The sequence below is a fragment of the Carcharhinus amblyrhynchos genome, chromosome 6 (genome assembly GCF_965287045.1).
Source record: "Carcharhinus amblyrhynchos chromosome 6, sCarAmb.v2.hapA, whole genome shotgun sequence".
Taxonomy (NCBI): Eukaryota; Metazoa; Chordata; class Chondrichthyes; order Carcharhiniformes; family Carcharhinidae; genus Carcharhinus; species Carcharhinus amblyrhynchos.
The window spans coordinates 61,459,644-61,475,907 of record NC_137329.1 but is presented as its reverse complement, the minus strand read 5'-3'; the positions used below and the strand labels follow the sequence as shown (position 1 = coordinate 61,475,907).

Sequence of the window (16,264 nt, the reverse complement as noted above, 5' to 3'; positions counted from 1 at the left end):
CAGCACAGTCAGTTTACAGATTACTGATTAAAATGCGAGTCTTTATACCTAAACTGCTGTTCAAGTCTTAAAGAAGCCGACAATGTGAGTGGAAGGAGCATTAAGCACAGGTTAAAGAGATGTGTATTGTCTCCAGACAGTACATAAGTGAGGTTTTGCAAACCCAGACAAGTCATGGGGATTACAGATAGTGTGACATGAACCCAAGATCCCTGTTGAGACCGTCCTCGTGTGTGGAACTTGGCTATCAGTTTCTGCTCAGCAACTCTGCGCTGTCATGAAGGCCACCTTGGAGAGTGCTTACCCGAAAGTCAGAGGCCGAATGCCCGTAACTGCTGTTGCACTATCATGATGGTGTTCTTCTTTAATCCTATTCTCTATTTCTCTCTTTCCCTCCTTTTCTCGTTCTCTCTCTCATTCTTTTTCCATAAACAAGATGTGTTTCCAGCTTGAATTTGGCTAGATGAAACTGTTTGATGGCATGGTTGATAAGTGAGGTTCAAATGCTCAACCAGCAACTGCAGCTGATCATGTGATTTGACTTAATTTGATTTATTATTGTCACATGTATTAGTATACAGTGAATAGCATTGTTTCTTGCACGTTATACAAACAAAGCATACTGTACATAGGGAAGTAAAGGCAAGGGTGCAGAATGTAGTGTTACAGTCTTAGCTAGGGTGTAGAGAAAGATCAACTTAATGCAAGGTGGGTCCATTCAGAAGTCTGATGGAAGCAGGGAAGAAGCTGTTCTTGAATCGGTTGTACGTGTCCTCAGACTTTTGTATCTTTTCCCAATGGAAGAAGGTGGGAGAGTAGGGTCAGGGATGCGTGGAGTCCTTAATTATGCTGGCTACTTTTCCGAGGTGGTGGGAAATGTAGACAATGTCAATGAATGGGAGTATGATTCGAATGATGGACTGGGCTTTCTTCATGACCCTTCATCGTTCCTTGCAGTCTTGAAAAAATTAGGAGACATACCAAGTTGTGATACAATCAGAAAGAATGCTTCCTATGGTGCATTTGTAAATGTTAGTGAGAGTCGTAACTGACATGCCAAATTTCCTTAGTCTCCTGAGAAAGTAGAGGCATTGGTGGTCTTTTTTCACTATACCATTGACATTGAGGGACCAGGATAGGTTGTTGGTGATCTGGACACATAAAAATCTGAAGCTCTTGACCATTTGTACTTTGTCCTCATTGATGTAGATAGGGGCACGTCGTCCACTACACTTCCTGAAGTCGATGACTATCTCCTTCATTTTGTTGACATTGAAGGAGAGATTATTGTCATTGTACCAGTTCACCAGATTTTCTATCTCTTTCCTGTACTTCATCTCTTTATTGTCTGAGATCCAATGCACTACGGTGGCTTCATCAGCAAAGTTAAAAATCGAGTTGGAGGGGAATTTAGCCACACAGTCGTAGGTGTATAGGACTCTGGTAATGAGTGAGGACTCAGCCGTATGGGGACCGGTGTTGTGGATGATCGTGGAGAAGGATTTGTTGCCTATCCTTACTAATTGCAGTCTGTGGGTAAGGAAGTTAAGGGTCCAATTGCTGGGGCAGGGGAGTCGAGCCCTAGGCCACAGAAGTTGGAGATGTGTTTTGTAGGAATAATGGTGCTGAAGGCTGAGCTGCAGTTGGTAAATAGGAGTCTGACATAGGTGTTTTTGTTATCTAGGTGTTCTAGAGTTGAGTGCAGGGCCAGGAAGTCCGCTGTGAAACTGCTGCAGCAATAGATGAACTGTAGTGGATCCAGGCAATCTGGGAGGCTGGAATTGATTCATGCCATGACTAACCGTTCAAAGCACTTCATAATAATGGACATCAGAGCCACAAGATGATAGTCATTAATGCACACTGCCTGGCTTTTCTTTGGTACTGGGATGATGGTCATTTTTTTGAAGCAGATAGAATCCTCAGATTGTTGTAAAGAGAGCTTTATAGAATCCTCACCATATAGAAGGAGACCATTCGGTCCTTTGAGCCTGCACCAACAACAATCCCATCCTCTTCCCTTAATCCCACATACTCACACTGCTAATCTCCCGGAAATTATGGTCAATTTAGCATGGCCAATCAACATAACCCACACATCTTTGGAGTGTGGGAGGAAACCAAAGCACCTGGAGGAAACCCACACAGGCTCGGGGAGAATGTGCAAACTCCACAAAGACAGTTACCCAAGCTGGGAAGCAAACCTGGGTCCCTGGCATTGTGATGCAGCAGTGTTAACCACTGTGCCACCATGCTGCCCCAGGTTGAAAATGACTGCGAATACCCAAGCGAGCTGGTCCACGCAGGATCTCCGTGCTCATCTGGATACCACATCCGGGCCAGTGGCTTTCTGCAGTTGACCTTCAAGAAGGCTACTCTGACATTTGCAATGGTGACCTCGGATACAGGTTCATTCCATGACAGCATGCTCATGCTGACCTAGAGTTTATTTTAAGGTTTATTTAGGAATCACCAGTAGGCTTACATTAACACACAATGAAGTTACTGTGAAAATCCCAAAGTCGCCACACTCTGGCACCTGTCAGGTTTACTGAGGAAGAATTTAGCATGGCCATTGCACCTAGCCAGCACATCTTTGGAACTGTGAGAGGAAACTGGAGCACTTGGAGGAAACCCATGCAGTCTCGCGGAGAACATGCAGACTCTATACAGACAGTGACCCTAGTCAAAAATCAAACCTGAGTCCCTGGTGCTGTGAGGCAGCAGTGCTAACCGTGTGCCATCATGCTTCTCCTGTTGCTCAAAACGGGTATAGAATGCACTGAGCTCATCAGGGAGAGGTGCACTAATGTCAGTGATTTTAAATACCTTCATCTTGTAGCCTGTTATGTCTTGCAGACGTTACCATTGTTGACGGGAATCTGTGTGGCTAGCCCAGGACTCTAGATTGGTCCAGTACTATCTTTTGACATCTGTGATGGATCTCCTTAGATCATATCCTTCGATCACTTTAGATCTCCTTAGGTCACTTTTTTTAACCTTAGTAGGAAATTTTACTTGCATTTCCTAGTCGCAACTTTTAATTGTTTTGAACTGAGGGATAAATTATCTAGCTTTTTAAGTCTACTTCTGTTAGCAACATCTGTGCATCAAATCCTAAAATGCTGGATCTGGCAAACGAAGAGAAACCTGCCATTACTTCACCTGTTTTGTATTTCAGTAAAACAAGCAAAGACAGAAGAAAAAACTTGAGCCAATGACCTTGCCCAAACAAAAGGCCTGTAGATGCTTCTATTCCTGAAGATGCAGAAGATTCTGACAGAGATGATGGTAACTATCCTCCACCTGTTAAAGGAGAGAAATCTTTGCCTTTCACACAGATGTTCCCACATTTACAGCCAGCAAAAACCAACAACTCTGATTCAGAGCCAGATGAGAAAAATGCTGGCTTTTAGTTGAAACCTCCAACTTCAATCCATGGCCAGACTTCCAGTGCTGGTCTTCCTAGTCAGAGGTCCAAGGAGCAGCAGCAAAGCATTCTATATCGAGCTGTCCTTCAGCCACCCCAGCTGAATTCATTGAAACAAAACGGTAACTGGCTGGAACTGCGATTCCTATCTCTAATGTATAAACTCTGAGATTGTGTCGCCAATCTGCACATGCTGTTAAAGTTGCAATCACCTTATAATTTTCATCTAATTTAAATGTAATCTTCAGAATAAAACCTCACCTGAAATGAAAATAAAACTCAGTTTTCTAGTGTTAGGGGAAGAGAAGTGCCAAGATGTTCTCCTTTCTTCTTAAAAATCGTCTCAGCCTCTGCATTTTCCTTCTTAGATTCTACATTGTTTCTTTTATATAAATTTAGCTTATTCTTACATTTGGACACCTGTCAGATTTTTGGTCCAATTTTTCTTGTTTGGATAAACTTTGTGTCCTCTTTATGTCCTCTTCAGATCATACTATCCTACCTATTGCTGTATTGGGTCTATCTAGGACCTAAGATCCACCTTTCCTTTATGGACAGGAGAAAGATGAACTAAACTTTTTTATTATCTCTCCATCTATCTGTCTCTACCTTAGAAAATTTAAAGATCATGTTTCCAACCCTTTTCAGGAAGAGAGTTCCAAAGCCTCACTAATCTCTGAGAGAAATTGATTCTCCTCAACACTGCCCTAAATGGGCAATCACTTACTTTTAAACAATGGCCTCTAGCACTAGATTCTCACACAGGTGGAAATATCCATTCTACATCCACATTGTCAACACCCATCAAGGTCTTATATGTTTCAATCAAGTTACCTCTTACTCTACTAAACTCTAGTGGGTACAAACCTCACCTGTGCAACTTTTCCTCAGAAGACAATCCACTCAATCCAGGTATTCATTTAGTAAACCTCGTCTGAACTGCTTCCTATTCATTTACATTGTTCTTTAAATAAAGAGATCAACAATGTACATGGTATTCCAGATGCAGTCTCACCAATGCCTTGTATATCTGAAGCATAATCTTCCTATTTTTGCATTCAATTCCCCTTGCAATAAATGATATTGATCCATTACTTTTCCAAGACACTTGCTGTATCTGTACGATGCCATTTTGTAATGCACGCATTAGGGCATCTTGGTTACTTTGTAGATCAGTGTCTAGCAGTCTCTCACCTTTATGTTTCTTTTATTCTTTTCCCAGAAAAAATGGACAATTTCAAATGTTCACATCTTATACTGCATTTCCCATGTCATTTTCCATTCACTTAACCCACCTATGTCCCTTTGTACCCTCCTTATATCCAGACCAGAATATTCTTGATGGTGGGAGAGTTCAGAACCAGGGATCATAATTTGAAGATAAAGGGTAAAATTATTAGGACAGAGGTGTGGAGACATTTCTTCAGTAAAAAGTCTGACAACACCAGGTTTTAGTCCAACCTATTTATTTGATAATATTCTCACAAGCTTTCGAGGGGTTACCCTCTTCGTCAGGTGAACGGAGAGTTCTGGCCTCAGACAGAGCATATAAAGCACAGACAGTTTAGAGATTACTGATTAAAATGCGAATCCTTACACCTAACCTGCTGTTCAAGACCTGAGGTGGCTGACAATGTGAGTGGTAGGAGCACTGATCACAGTTTAAAGAGATGTGTATTGTCTCCAGACAGTACAGTAAGTGAGGTTTTGCAAACCCAGGCAAGTCACGGGGGTTACAGATAGTGCGACATGAACCCAAGATCCCTGTTGAGACCGTCCTCATGTGTGCGGAACTTGGCTATCAGTCTCTGCTCAGCGACTCTGCGCTGTCGTGTGTTGTGAAGGCCGCCTTGGAGAATGCTTACCCAAAGGTCAGAGGCTGAATGCCCGTGACCACTGAAGTGTTCGCCAACAGGAAGGGAACAGTCTTGCCTGGTGACTGTCGAGCGATGTTCATTCATCCGTTGTCGTAGCGTCTGCATGGTCTCCCCAATGTACCATGCTTCGGGACATCCTTTCTTGCAACGTATCAGGTAGACAATGTTGGCCGAGTTGCAAGAGTATTTACCATGTACCTGGTGGATGGTATTCTCACGTGTGATGATGGTATCCATGTCGATGATCCGGCATGTCTTGCAGAGGTTGCTGTGACAGGGTTGTGTGGTATTGTGGTCACTGTTCTCCTGAAGGCTGGGTAGTTTGCTGCGAACAATGGTCTGTTTGAGGTTGCGTGGTTGTCTGAAAGCAAGAAGTGGGGGTGTGGGGATGGCCCTGGCGAGATGTTCGTCTTCATCAATGATATGTTGAAGACTCCGGAGAAGATGTTGTAGCTTCTCCGCTCCGGGGAAGTACTGGACGACGAAGGGAACTCTGTCCACTGTGTCCCGTGTTTGTCTTCTGAGGAGATCGGTGCGGTTTTTCGCTGTGGCGCATCGAAACTGCCGATCTCTCCATTCACCTGACGAAGAGGGTAACCCCTCGAAAGCTTGTGAGAATATTATCAAATAAATAGGTTGGACTAAAACCTGGTGTTGTCAGACTTTTTACTGTGTTTACGCCAGTCCAACGCCGGCATACCCACATCATGACATTTCTTCACCCAGAGAGTGGTGAGTCTGTGGAATTCACTACTGCTGGCAATAGTTGAGGCCAAAACATTGTGTGAGTTCAAGAAGGAATTGGTTATAGCTTTTAGAGCTAAAAGGGATCAAGGGATATAGGAGGAAAGCAGGTTCAGAATATTCAGGATGTTGAATTTGGTGATCAACCATGATCAAAATGAACAGCAGAGCAGGCTTGAAGGACCAAATGGCCTCCTCCTGCTTCAATTTTCTACGTATGTTTCTATGTTACTTCAGATCACATTATCCTATCTAATGTAGCTTATGGTGCAGAGGATAATTTATGAGCTTTTATTTTTCACATATGCCTTTGATGTGATACCTTATCAAATGCCTTCTCAAATCTAAATACAGTACACCCATCTTTGTTGACAGCGAATGTTACTTCTTCAAAAAGCTCCCATAAATTGTTTAAACATGACGCCTCTTTCTAAATCCATGTTGACTCTGCCTGATTACCCTAAATTTTTCTAAGCACCCTGCTATAAAATCCTTAACATTTAAAAACATAAAATCCTCTAACATTTTTCCTATGGAATGTTAAGCTAATTGGCCTGTAGTTTCCTGCTCTGTCTCCCTCTCTTTTTGAATAAAGGTGTAACATTCATTATTTTCTAACCTAACAGAAACTTGCCTGAATCTAGACTTTTGGAAAATTAAAACCAGCCACCTCAATAGCTATTTCCTATAAGGCTCAAGGATGAAGTTCATTTGAACCCAGGACTTGTCAGCTTGCAGCTCCAAAAAAATTCACAGTATCATTTCCCCAGTGATTGCACTTTATTCCATTGCTTCCATTTTCTGATTTACAGCTGTTTCTGGGATACAAATAGGAGCATAAGTAGACCATTTGGCTCCTTGAGCCTACCGCACCATTCAATAATATTATGGCTGATCTGTTTGTGTTTTGAATTCCACATTCCCATCTATCTGGGATAACTTTTGATTCACTTGCTGAACAAGAATCTATCTACCTCTACTTAAAAAATATTCAGTGACCCATATTCTAAGGCAGAGTTTCAAAATCTCACAAACCTCTGAGAGAAAAAATGTTTGGTCTTCTCCCTCTTCTCAATAGATGACCCCTATTTTAAAACAATACCTCCATTTGTAGATTCACCACAAGAGGAAACATCTTTTCCACATTAATTTTGTCCAGATTGTTCAGGATTTTACATACTTCATCAAGTCATCCCACACTTTTCTAGAGTCCAGTGAGTAGAAACAAACAGTCTGCTCAAGCTTTCCTCATAAGACTATGCACTCTTTTCAAATATCCATCTCGTAAACCTCCCTGAGCTGCCTCCAATGGATTTACATTATTCATTAGATCAAGAGGTGAAATTGCACACAGTCTTTGAGATACTGGGTGGAATTTAGTGGCTCTGTTGGCTGTGGACGCAAATCCCATAGTTGCTACAAAATATTGTGAGAAGCCAAAAATGAGATAGGCGCCAGTAAAATTTCCAATTGTTATCTTCTTGGACCCTCATCGATGATGTGATTAGGTTCATGCCCAGGAAGGATTTGCATCAATTTGGATACACAATAATGTACTTAGAGAAGTTAAAGTTGAATCTTCAGACCTCAATAAATTTTCCCATCCACCAGATGTTATGTCATATGGGCATGCGGAGGCCTGACACTGAAGCAGAGGCTTGGTACAATTAAGCTTGCATTGCCACTCGGTCCGTGATTCAGCGATGCGTGGGGCTCCTCAGGATGCACTTCTGCTACCTCAACAAGCCTGGTTAGGTACTATAGTACAGTCACCAACTGTACTGTGCTGGTCTGCTGTACCCTACATAACTAGACACAGAGGCGGGCTGACCGCCTTACTGATGAAGACCTGGAAGAGTGTCAAGTCTCCTTGGATGTGGTGGAAGTCCAGGAGAGAATAGAAGAAGAGACCAAAGAGGAGCCAGGCAGGAGGACAAGGGATGCTCTCATCAATTTCTAGTTCATGCTGTAGGGTGAGCATGTTTTCTGACAGCTCAAGAAGCCCCAAACCCTGCCACATAAGATCGCCGCAACCCCTCCATGATCACAGGATGAGGGTCGCATGGAACCTTAGTCTTCAGGGTGCTGGACCTGGGCAGTCTTTGTGCCCGTTGATCAGTCAATGCAGGAAGAGGATGACAACTCCCAGTGAGCAAAGCTCTGTGATGCTCCCCTGCTATCGCCTCCATTTCCCTCGCGATCATTGGCCCCTATCCTCCCCTTCTGTCTGCCGATTGCCACCCCTATATTCCTACACCTCATCACCAGCCCCCCCCAAACGATCGCCATTGAACACCATTCCTGCAATCCTCAATTGCAGAACTCGCAGCTCCTCCCTACCTACTCTTAGACCCAGTCCTATTCAGGTCCTGCCCCCTCTCTTCAAGCCCTGTCCCTGGGCACTGCTTGGCATCCAGTGGGCAATGCCAGGATGACACTGCTCCCAAGGGACACTTTGCTGCCCCTGACCACTCTGGAGTCCTCAATGGCCTCTAGTCCCACCAAAAGGCCATCATGACAAGTCCCCATTGCCGGGAACCAAATGTGATCTTCGTCGGTGAGGACATTCAAAGGGGAGACTTGAAGGCAAGTGAGCTCAGACGATTACATCCCAGGCTCACTTATAATATTTACATTCAAATTTAAATATTAATCTCAGCTTTGCTTCCTAGGACTATATTTATAGCCCATCCCTAATTGCCCTTGAGATTGTGGTGGTGAGCGCTCTTGTTGAACAACTGCAGTCCATGTGCTGTAGGTACACCTACAGTACTGTTAGAGAGGGATTTTGACCCAGTGACTGTGAAGATCCAGTAATATATTTTCAAGCCAGGATTATGAGTGGCTTGGAGAGCAACTTCAAGGTGGTTAACATGCATTAGTTGCCTGTGTCCTTCTAGATGGCAGTGGTCATGTGTTTACAATGTGCTGTCTAATGAGCCTTAGTGAGTTAGTGCATCTTGTAGATAAAACACACCGCTACTATTGTACGTTGTTGGTGGAGAGAGTGAATATTTATGGATAAGTGCCAATCAGGTGTGCTGCTTTGTCCTGAATGGTGTCAAGCTTCTTGAGTGTTTTTGGAACTGCATAAATCCAGGCAAGTGAATTTGGGGAGCTAGAAGGATTCCTAGCCTTTGACTTGCTATGATGGTCATAGCATTTACATGGCTGTTCAGTTAAGTTTCTGGTCAGTGGCGATCCCACAGGATGTTGACAATGGGAGATTCAGCTATGGCTATCTCAAGAGCGGTGGTCAGATTCTCTCTTGTTGGATTGGGTCATTACCTGGCCCTTGTATAGCTCATACCTTGTCAGCCCAAGCCTGGATATTGTCATAGTTTATTACATTTAGACATAGACTACTTCAGTATCTGAGGAGTTGTGAATGGTGTTGACAATTGTGCAATCATCAGTGAATACCCCCATATTCCACCTTACAATGGAAGGAAGGTCATTGATGAAGCAATTGAAGATAATTGATCATTGGACACCATTCTGAAGAATACCTCCAGTAATTTCCTTGAGCTGAGATGACAGACCTCTAACAAAGGTTATTATCTCTGGATTTTTATTTGATCCATGTGAACGTTGGCACAAAGTCCATAAAACTAAAGGGGCGAATTTGTGGCCCAAAAACTGATGTGGGACAAATGGGTCATTTTGTGGGACACTGGTACAAGTACTGGGGAAAGTTTGGGCTGAACCATTTTAAGGCCAGTGTTCTTGCAAATTGGATAACTGTGCTTTAAATTAAATAGTGGGGCAAGGGATCACATATTGAAAAGTGTAGGGTGAAATTCGCCTTTAAAAATTCCAGTTGTCAAATTCACATTAAAACTGGAGTAAATCCCAGAGGATTTTTCACTGGGATCCACACTGCACTGCAGAGAGCCCTAACATGAATCAGACTAAAAATCAGGGGTGGGGTCTATTCCCACTCAAGAGGCTGACAGCATAGTGCTGAGTGAGCCACTGTGCATGCGCTGATCAATCAGCACCACACTGCCAGCCTCCCAATCACTGACCAGCTCGACCACTAGCCAGGCGGCAACATATCGCTGTCCCCCCCATCTCCTGCACATGTCCAAGTCAGCCTTGATTCCCTAGCCCAACTCGATCTCCCTCCTCCACCCCGGCAGTCCTGCTGTCCCACTCCCCCTGCAGCATCGACTCCATCTCACTGCAGTCCTGACCCCTCTGGCACAGGAACCAACCCCCTTAGTCCAGACCACCTGGGAGGCCTCAATGGCCTCTCTTCACTCCAGCAGGTTGGGCAACCAGCTCCCCATAGTTGGGGAGCTATTGCAAACCCCGCTGGAATGAAACACTCCTGGTGGGGGAAGCGGCTAACTGGCCCAGAGCTTTCAGTCCCAGGCCCATGAATTACATGTATATAGCGATTAGCATGAATTGTACAGTTCTGTGCTGATTTCTGGCACAGAGCTAATGCTGCCAGAAATCTGATGGTCAGAGACTCATGGAGGCCGTAGTGTCCAGTGGAGGGTCTGCTAAACAGCCTCTGCTCGAGTCTCCCGGACCGCTGTGCGAGGAGAATGCCTCTGTGGTATATCCAAGAGTAGAGATGAGGGAAAAGAAGAACATAGTAATATGGGAAATGTCATTCTCTGACCCTCTGGGAGCGTTTCAGATCCGACTTTTAGACCCATTCTACAGCGCCCCTTATGCACTCTGCCTGCAAAATTATCAGCGACTCCAAATTGTGCTCCACAAGCCTGTGGGCAGGGCTTAACACGCCTGAAACCCTACAGCTCAAATCAGTGCTTGCAACTGAGAATGCACAGAAAAAGAAATAAAATGCGGCTCCCCTGCCACATTCCTCCCAGGCTGGATAATGTCTCCCCCTGGCCCTTACAGACATTGTCCCACCCCCACAACATTACTGACTCCCTTATCCGCCCACCTACCCACCACGCAGAATGGTCCCTGCCCCCCTTCCCCCACCAATCTCAGGCAGAGTGGCTACAGATCCCCCTTCCCCCCAATAATTTCAGGCAGAGTGGCAGTGGACTCCTCATCTCCCACACCGATTTCAGGCAGAGAGATTCATCATCCTCCTTCCATCCTACAGATATCAGGCAGAGTGATCCCCCTCATGCCCAGCCAGACACTCCCGTACAAGACACCCATCTCCTCTGGACTCCAATGGTTGTGTGACACCTCCCTTTCTCTCCCCTGTCCCCAATCATTGAGGCACTGATCTACTACCTGCACTCCTTGCCCCCTGCCCCTCCCCTTCAGCACATCTGTAAGTGGTCACTTGCCTTCCTCTCAATGCTAATAGTCAAACTGCATGCAACTTGTTAGAATGCTCTGCCAAACTGCCTGCAGCTATTCTGCCCTAACGAGAGGCAGTTCTATTAAAAACTCAAAAATGGATAGGCAGGCATTCCTGCACAAAATGTGCCCACAACCAGCGCCCCCCCCCCCCCTTACAATTATCTGACCTGGGGAGGCTACTGGATACAACAGAGGTGAGGTGGGATACCCTCTTCCCCCTAGGAGGACGCAGACCCAGGAGGACTGATGGAAATGTGGCCTGGGAGGAAATCAGCGCCTTGGTCAGTGCTAGGGCACTGGCATCGCCCCGGACTGGGAAGCAGTGCTGCAAAAAAGTCAATGACCTCATCTGTGCAGCAAGGGTGAGTGCTTAACTCCAAGTTGCATCTTCCCTTAAATTTCCCCCAGATCCTCCCATCCCCAGCACCCTGCATGCTTCCGGCTCCTGACCCTCAAGCACCTCCTTCCTATGGGGAATAAGCCCTGTCAGGTCGTCAAAGTTTCAGTAGGGGAACATGTGGCAAATAGTGACCACAATTCTGTAAACTTTAGGATAGTAATGGAAAAAGATGAGTGTTGTCCTATGGGTAAGGTGTGAACTGGGGGGAGGCTAACTACAGCCGGATTAGGCAGGATTTGGTGGCTGTTGATGGGGAGCGGCTGTTCGAGGGTAAATGCACATCTGGCATGTGGGAGTCTTTTAAGGAGCAGTTGATAAGGCATGTGCCTATAAAAAAGAAGGATAGGAAAGGTAAGATAACCAGGGAAATCGTGAGTCTAATCAAAAAGGAAAAAGAGGCATATGTAAGGTCCAGGCAGCTAAAAACAGATGGAGCATTGGAGGAATACAGGGAAAACAAAAGAGAGCTTAAACAGGGAATTAGAAGGGCAAAAAGAGGCCACAAAATGTCCTTGACACACAAGATTGAGGAGGATCCTAAGGCATTTTATACATACATTGTCAGGGAAAGGATGCCGTGGATGTCGTCTATAAGGATTTTAGTAAAGCGTTTGACAAGGTACCTCATGGCAGGCTGGTGCAAAAGGTTAAATCTCATGGGATAAAAGGTGAGCTAACTAGGTGGGTGGAGAACTGCTTGGCCATAGAAGTCAGACAGTATCAGTGGAGGGGTCATTTTCCAGTTGGAGGTCTATGACTAGTAGTGTTCCGCAGGGCTCTGTACTGGGACCTCTGCTGTTTATGATATATGGAAATGATTTGGAAGAAGATGTCACTGGTGTCATCAGTAAGTTTGCAGACAACACAAAGATTGCTGGCCTTGCGGATAGTGATGAACATTGTCAGAGAATACAGCAGGATATAGATAGGCTGGAAAATTGGGCGGAGAAATGGCAGATGGAATTTAATCCAGATAAATGCGAAGTGATGCATTTCGGTAGATCTAATGTAGGGAAGAGCTATACAATAAATGGCAGAACCATCAGTATAGACACACAGAGGGACCTGGGTGTGCAAGTCCACAGATCCCTAAATGTGGCAGCACAGGTGGAGAGGGTGTCGAAGAAGACATATGGCATGCTTGCCTTTATTGGACGGGGCATAGAGTATAAAAGTTGGCATATAATGTTGCAACTATGTAGAACATTGGTTAGGCCACATTTGGAATACTGTGTCCAGTTCTGGTCACCACACTACCAGAAGGACGTGGAGGCTTTGGAGAGAGTACAGAAAAGGTTTACCAGGATGTTGCCTGGTATGGAGGGTCTCAGCTATGAGGAGAGATTGGGCAAACTGGGGTTATTCTCCCTGGAAAGATGGAGGATGAGGGGTGACCTAATAGGGGTGTATAAAATTATGAAGGGCATAGATAGGGTGAACAGTGGGAAGCTTTTTCCCAGGTCAGAGGTGACAAACACAAGGGGCTACAAGTTCAAGGGTTAAGGGGGCAAGGTTCAACACAGATGTCAGGGGGACGTATTTTACACAGAGGGTGGTGGGGGCCTGGAATGCGCTGTCGAGCGAGGTGGTTGAGGCAGACGCACTGGGATCATTTAAGACTTATCTAGATAGCCACATGAACAGGCTGGGAATAGAGGGATACAAACGAATGGTCTAGTTGGGCACATGAGCGACGCAGGCTTGGAGGGCCAAAGGCTTGTTCCTGGGCTGTACTGTTCTTTGTTCTTTGTTCATTTCCTTCATGGCTTTTTCTGTCTCCACAGGAGAAGACCTACCATAACACCCATGAGAGGGCGAAGACATGGGATGGTGCCAGACGCCTGAATCCTCACCTCCTTTGAGGACTGGGCGCTGGAGCTCTCAAGGGAAGGGGATATGCTAGATGTCAACAACATCATGGTGGGCTGCCATCAAGATGTGAGCAACTGTCATTCCTCCTCTCACTTTGAGGCAACTTCTCGGGGGCATGAGTTATGGATGTGAGGAGCAAGATTTAAAGGAGATGCATAGACATGTTTACTTGCACAGGGAAGGTAGTGGGTTCCTGGAACTTGCTGCCAGGGGAGTTTGTGAATGCAGATATGACAGTCACATACAGCTATGTGAATGGGATGGGAAGAGAGGCATATGGTACCCGGAAGATAAGGGTAACCAATCAGACGGGCAGCATGGTCACTGCAGGCTTGGAGGGCTGAAGGGTCTGTTTCTGTGTTATAATTTTTTTGATGTTTTGTTCTATGTTCAATGGAGAAATGAGAATCACATGTTTGGCATCCCGGATGCTTTTCCCTCCCTTGCACTTAACCCTGTGTCCTGTGTTGCAAGGGCTGATTTTGATGCGCTGGGCCCTTCTGAACTCTAGGCCAGTCCTGCAGCTCTCGCTCATCCTGGTCCAGACAGCTATCCTTGGAGAATTTGGATGAAGGGACATCTGAGGGTGGCACAGTTTTGGCATCAACTTCCACCTTACAACTTACCATCCCAGACATTGACACATCGGTGGGTCCACTTAGTGGTGAGGCTTCTGGATCACTCTCAGATCACGCCACATCTGATAATGTACATCAGCTGGAGGAGGGACATCCAAGGCCTCTGGCATCTGGGGGTTTGTTAGAGGTGAGGACTCAGCTGGCCCCAGGCTACATGCTGGGCCTCTGAGATTGCTTCTTCCTCAGGTGCCAGAGGTGCAGCAACAGAGCCAGGGAATGCAGGAGAGGTTGACGACCACACTGGACCAACTGTAAGGCTGGTGGGAGGAGTCCCAAAATTTTCAGGTGGACCAGCTACTGCCTGTCTAGCATGCTTCCCAGGCCAACACTGCAAGGGTGGTATTTGCAGTGGAAAGCCTGGGGCAGGGAATCCTCACCATGAGTGGCAAGCTCCAAGTGATGGCCAAGTTAGAGTAGGCCACAGCTGAGGGACTGAACAGGCTTCTTGAGATTCTGTGGCCCATGGCTGAGAGATTCAAGAGCTTACAGGAGACCCAGTGAGACAGTGCTGAGACACAATGGGATTTGGCAGCAGCCCTTGAGAACGTGGCCCAGTCACAGAGGGTGATGGCTGAGGGCTTGCAGAGCACGGCCCAGTCTCAAAGGACCACAGCTCAGGGGTTGCAGAGCGGGGCCCAGTCTCAGAGGGTACTTGCTGTGGCCATTGAGAGGTGGCCCTGGATTCTAGTGGCCCTTGCTGATGGTTCGACCACCTTGGGTAGGTGGTCCTCCAGGATTGGCAGTGCCAGGTGATGCCAGGGCTCCTGGAGCTCACTACAGAAGCACCACCATCGCATGGAGTGACCCAGGACCCACCGGAACATCAATGGAGGAGGAAGGGCTTGAGCCAGGAGACTGTGGTTGTGGCTGCATCCTCTGGCTCCCTCCTTCCTGACACCGGGGCATCTCGGGGGAAGCAGGATGAAGAAGTTATCATAGAAACATTCCAGATACCTTGAAACACGCCAAGGCCTTCAAGGTCCAGCGCCTCCAGAGGACGCCTGCCATGTGCATCACAGGCCACACAACATGGTAGGCAACTGGCTCCCTCTACCTCTGATGTACATTCTGGGGAGTCACTGAGACGTAGTGATAGGCCACATAAGGTTAGGAAGTTGTATTTGCACTGAGATGGCATGGTGAAGGGCTGCACTAGTAGAGAGATATTTAAGCACCTTAACGTTTTCTGTTCACAAATTGTTCTGTTAGGACATCTTATTTAGACACCTTTATTGCAATTAAATGTTTTGTCACTACCCTTCTGTGACTAATTTATCTCAGATTTGTCTTGAATAGGAATCTTCTTCCATTGATGATTGCCAGAGGGATGCTTCATCTTGATGTCAGTTTGGGAGGCCCCTCAATGCTGTGTCATTGAGAAAAGGAAGCCATTTGTTCCCAGATCCCATGAGCGATTCCTTCCCATCCCCCACTCCACCCGCCCCAAGATCTTGCACATGACATCATCATAATGGCGAGTTGTCATCATCCCCCAGCTTGCCAACACAGAATACCCAAGCCCACCACTCTGATGTGACAATATGGCAAGATATAGAAGGAATTTTGGTGGGGCTGGGGAATGGAACCCTTTGACATCTAGCAAATGAACTGCCTGTTGATCAGGGCCTCCCTTGCCACCCTTGCATGCCTCATTTGGGCTGTCAACCCTCCAGCATCTGGTTGATGTTCCTTGGTATGCTCTTACTCTTTTTCCTCCTCTCCTCTTCCCCCTCCTCTTGCCAATTATTCACCCCAGCGACACCCAGATGGTCAGCCTCCACGTCCTCCTCCTCCTTCTCCAATAGGTCACCTCTCTGTAAAGCCAGATTGTGCAAGGCACAGCACACAACCACTATGCAGGAAGAGATCACTGGGTTGTATTGGAGGGCTCTGTCAGATTGATCCAGGCAAATGGAATTTCATTTTAAGGAGCCCAAAGTACCTCTCCACTATCACGCGTGTGGCTACATTGGCCTCATTATAGTGGGTCTCCGTGTCAGAC

General features: G+C 46.1%; 1 protein-coding gene across 1 annotated transcript in view; it reads left to right on the top strand.

The window, feature by feature from the left end:
- Positions 1 to 16,264, top strand: part of LOC145344340 (low choriolytic enzyme-like) — a 198,883-nt gene that overhangs the window by 153,242 nt on the left and 29,377 nt on the right. The window lies entirely within an intron of this gene.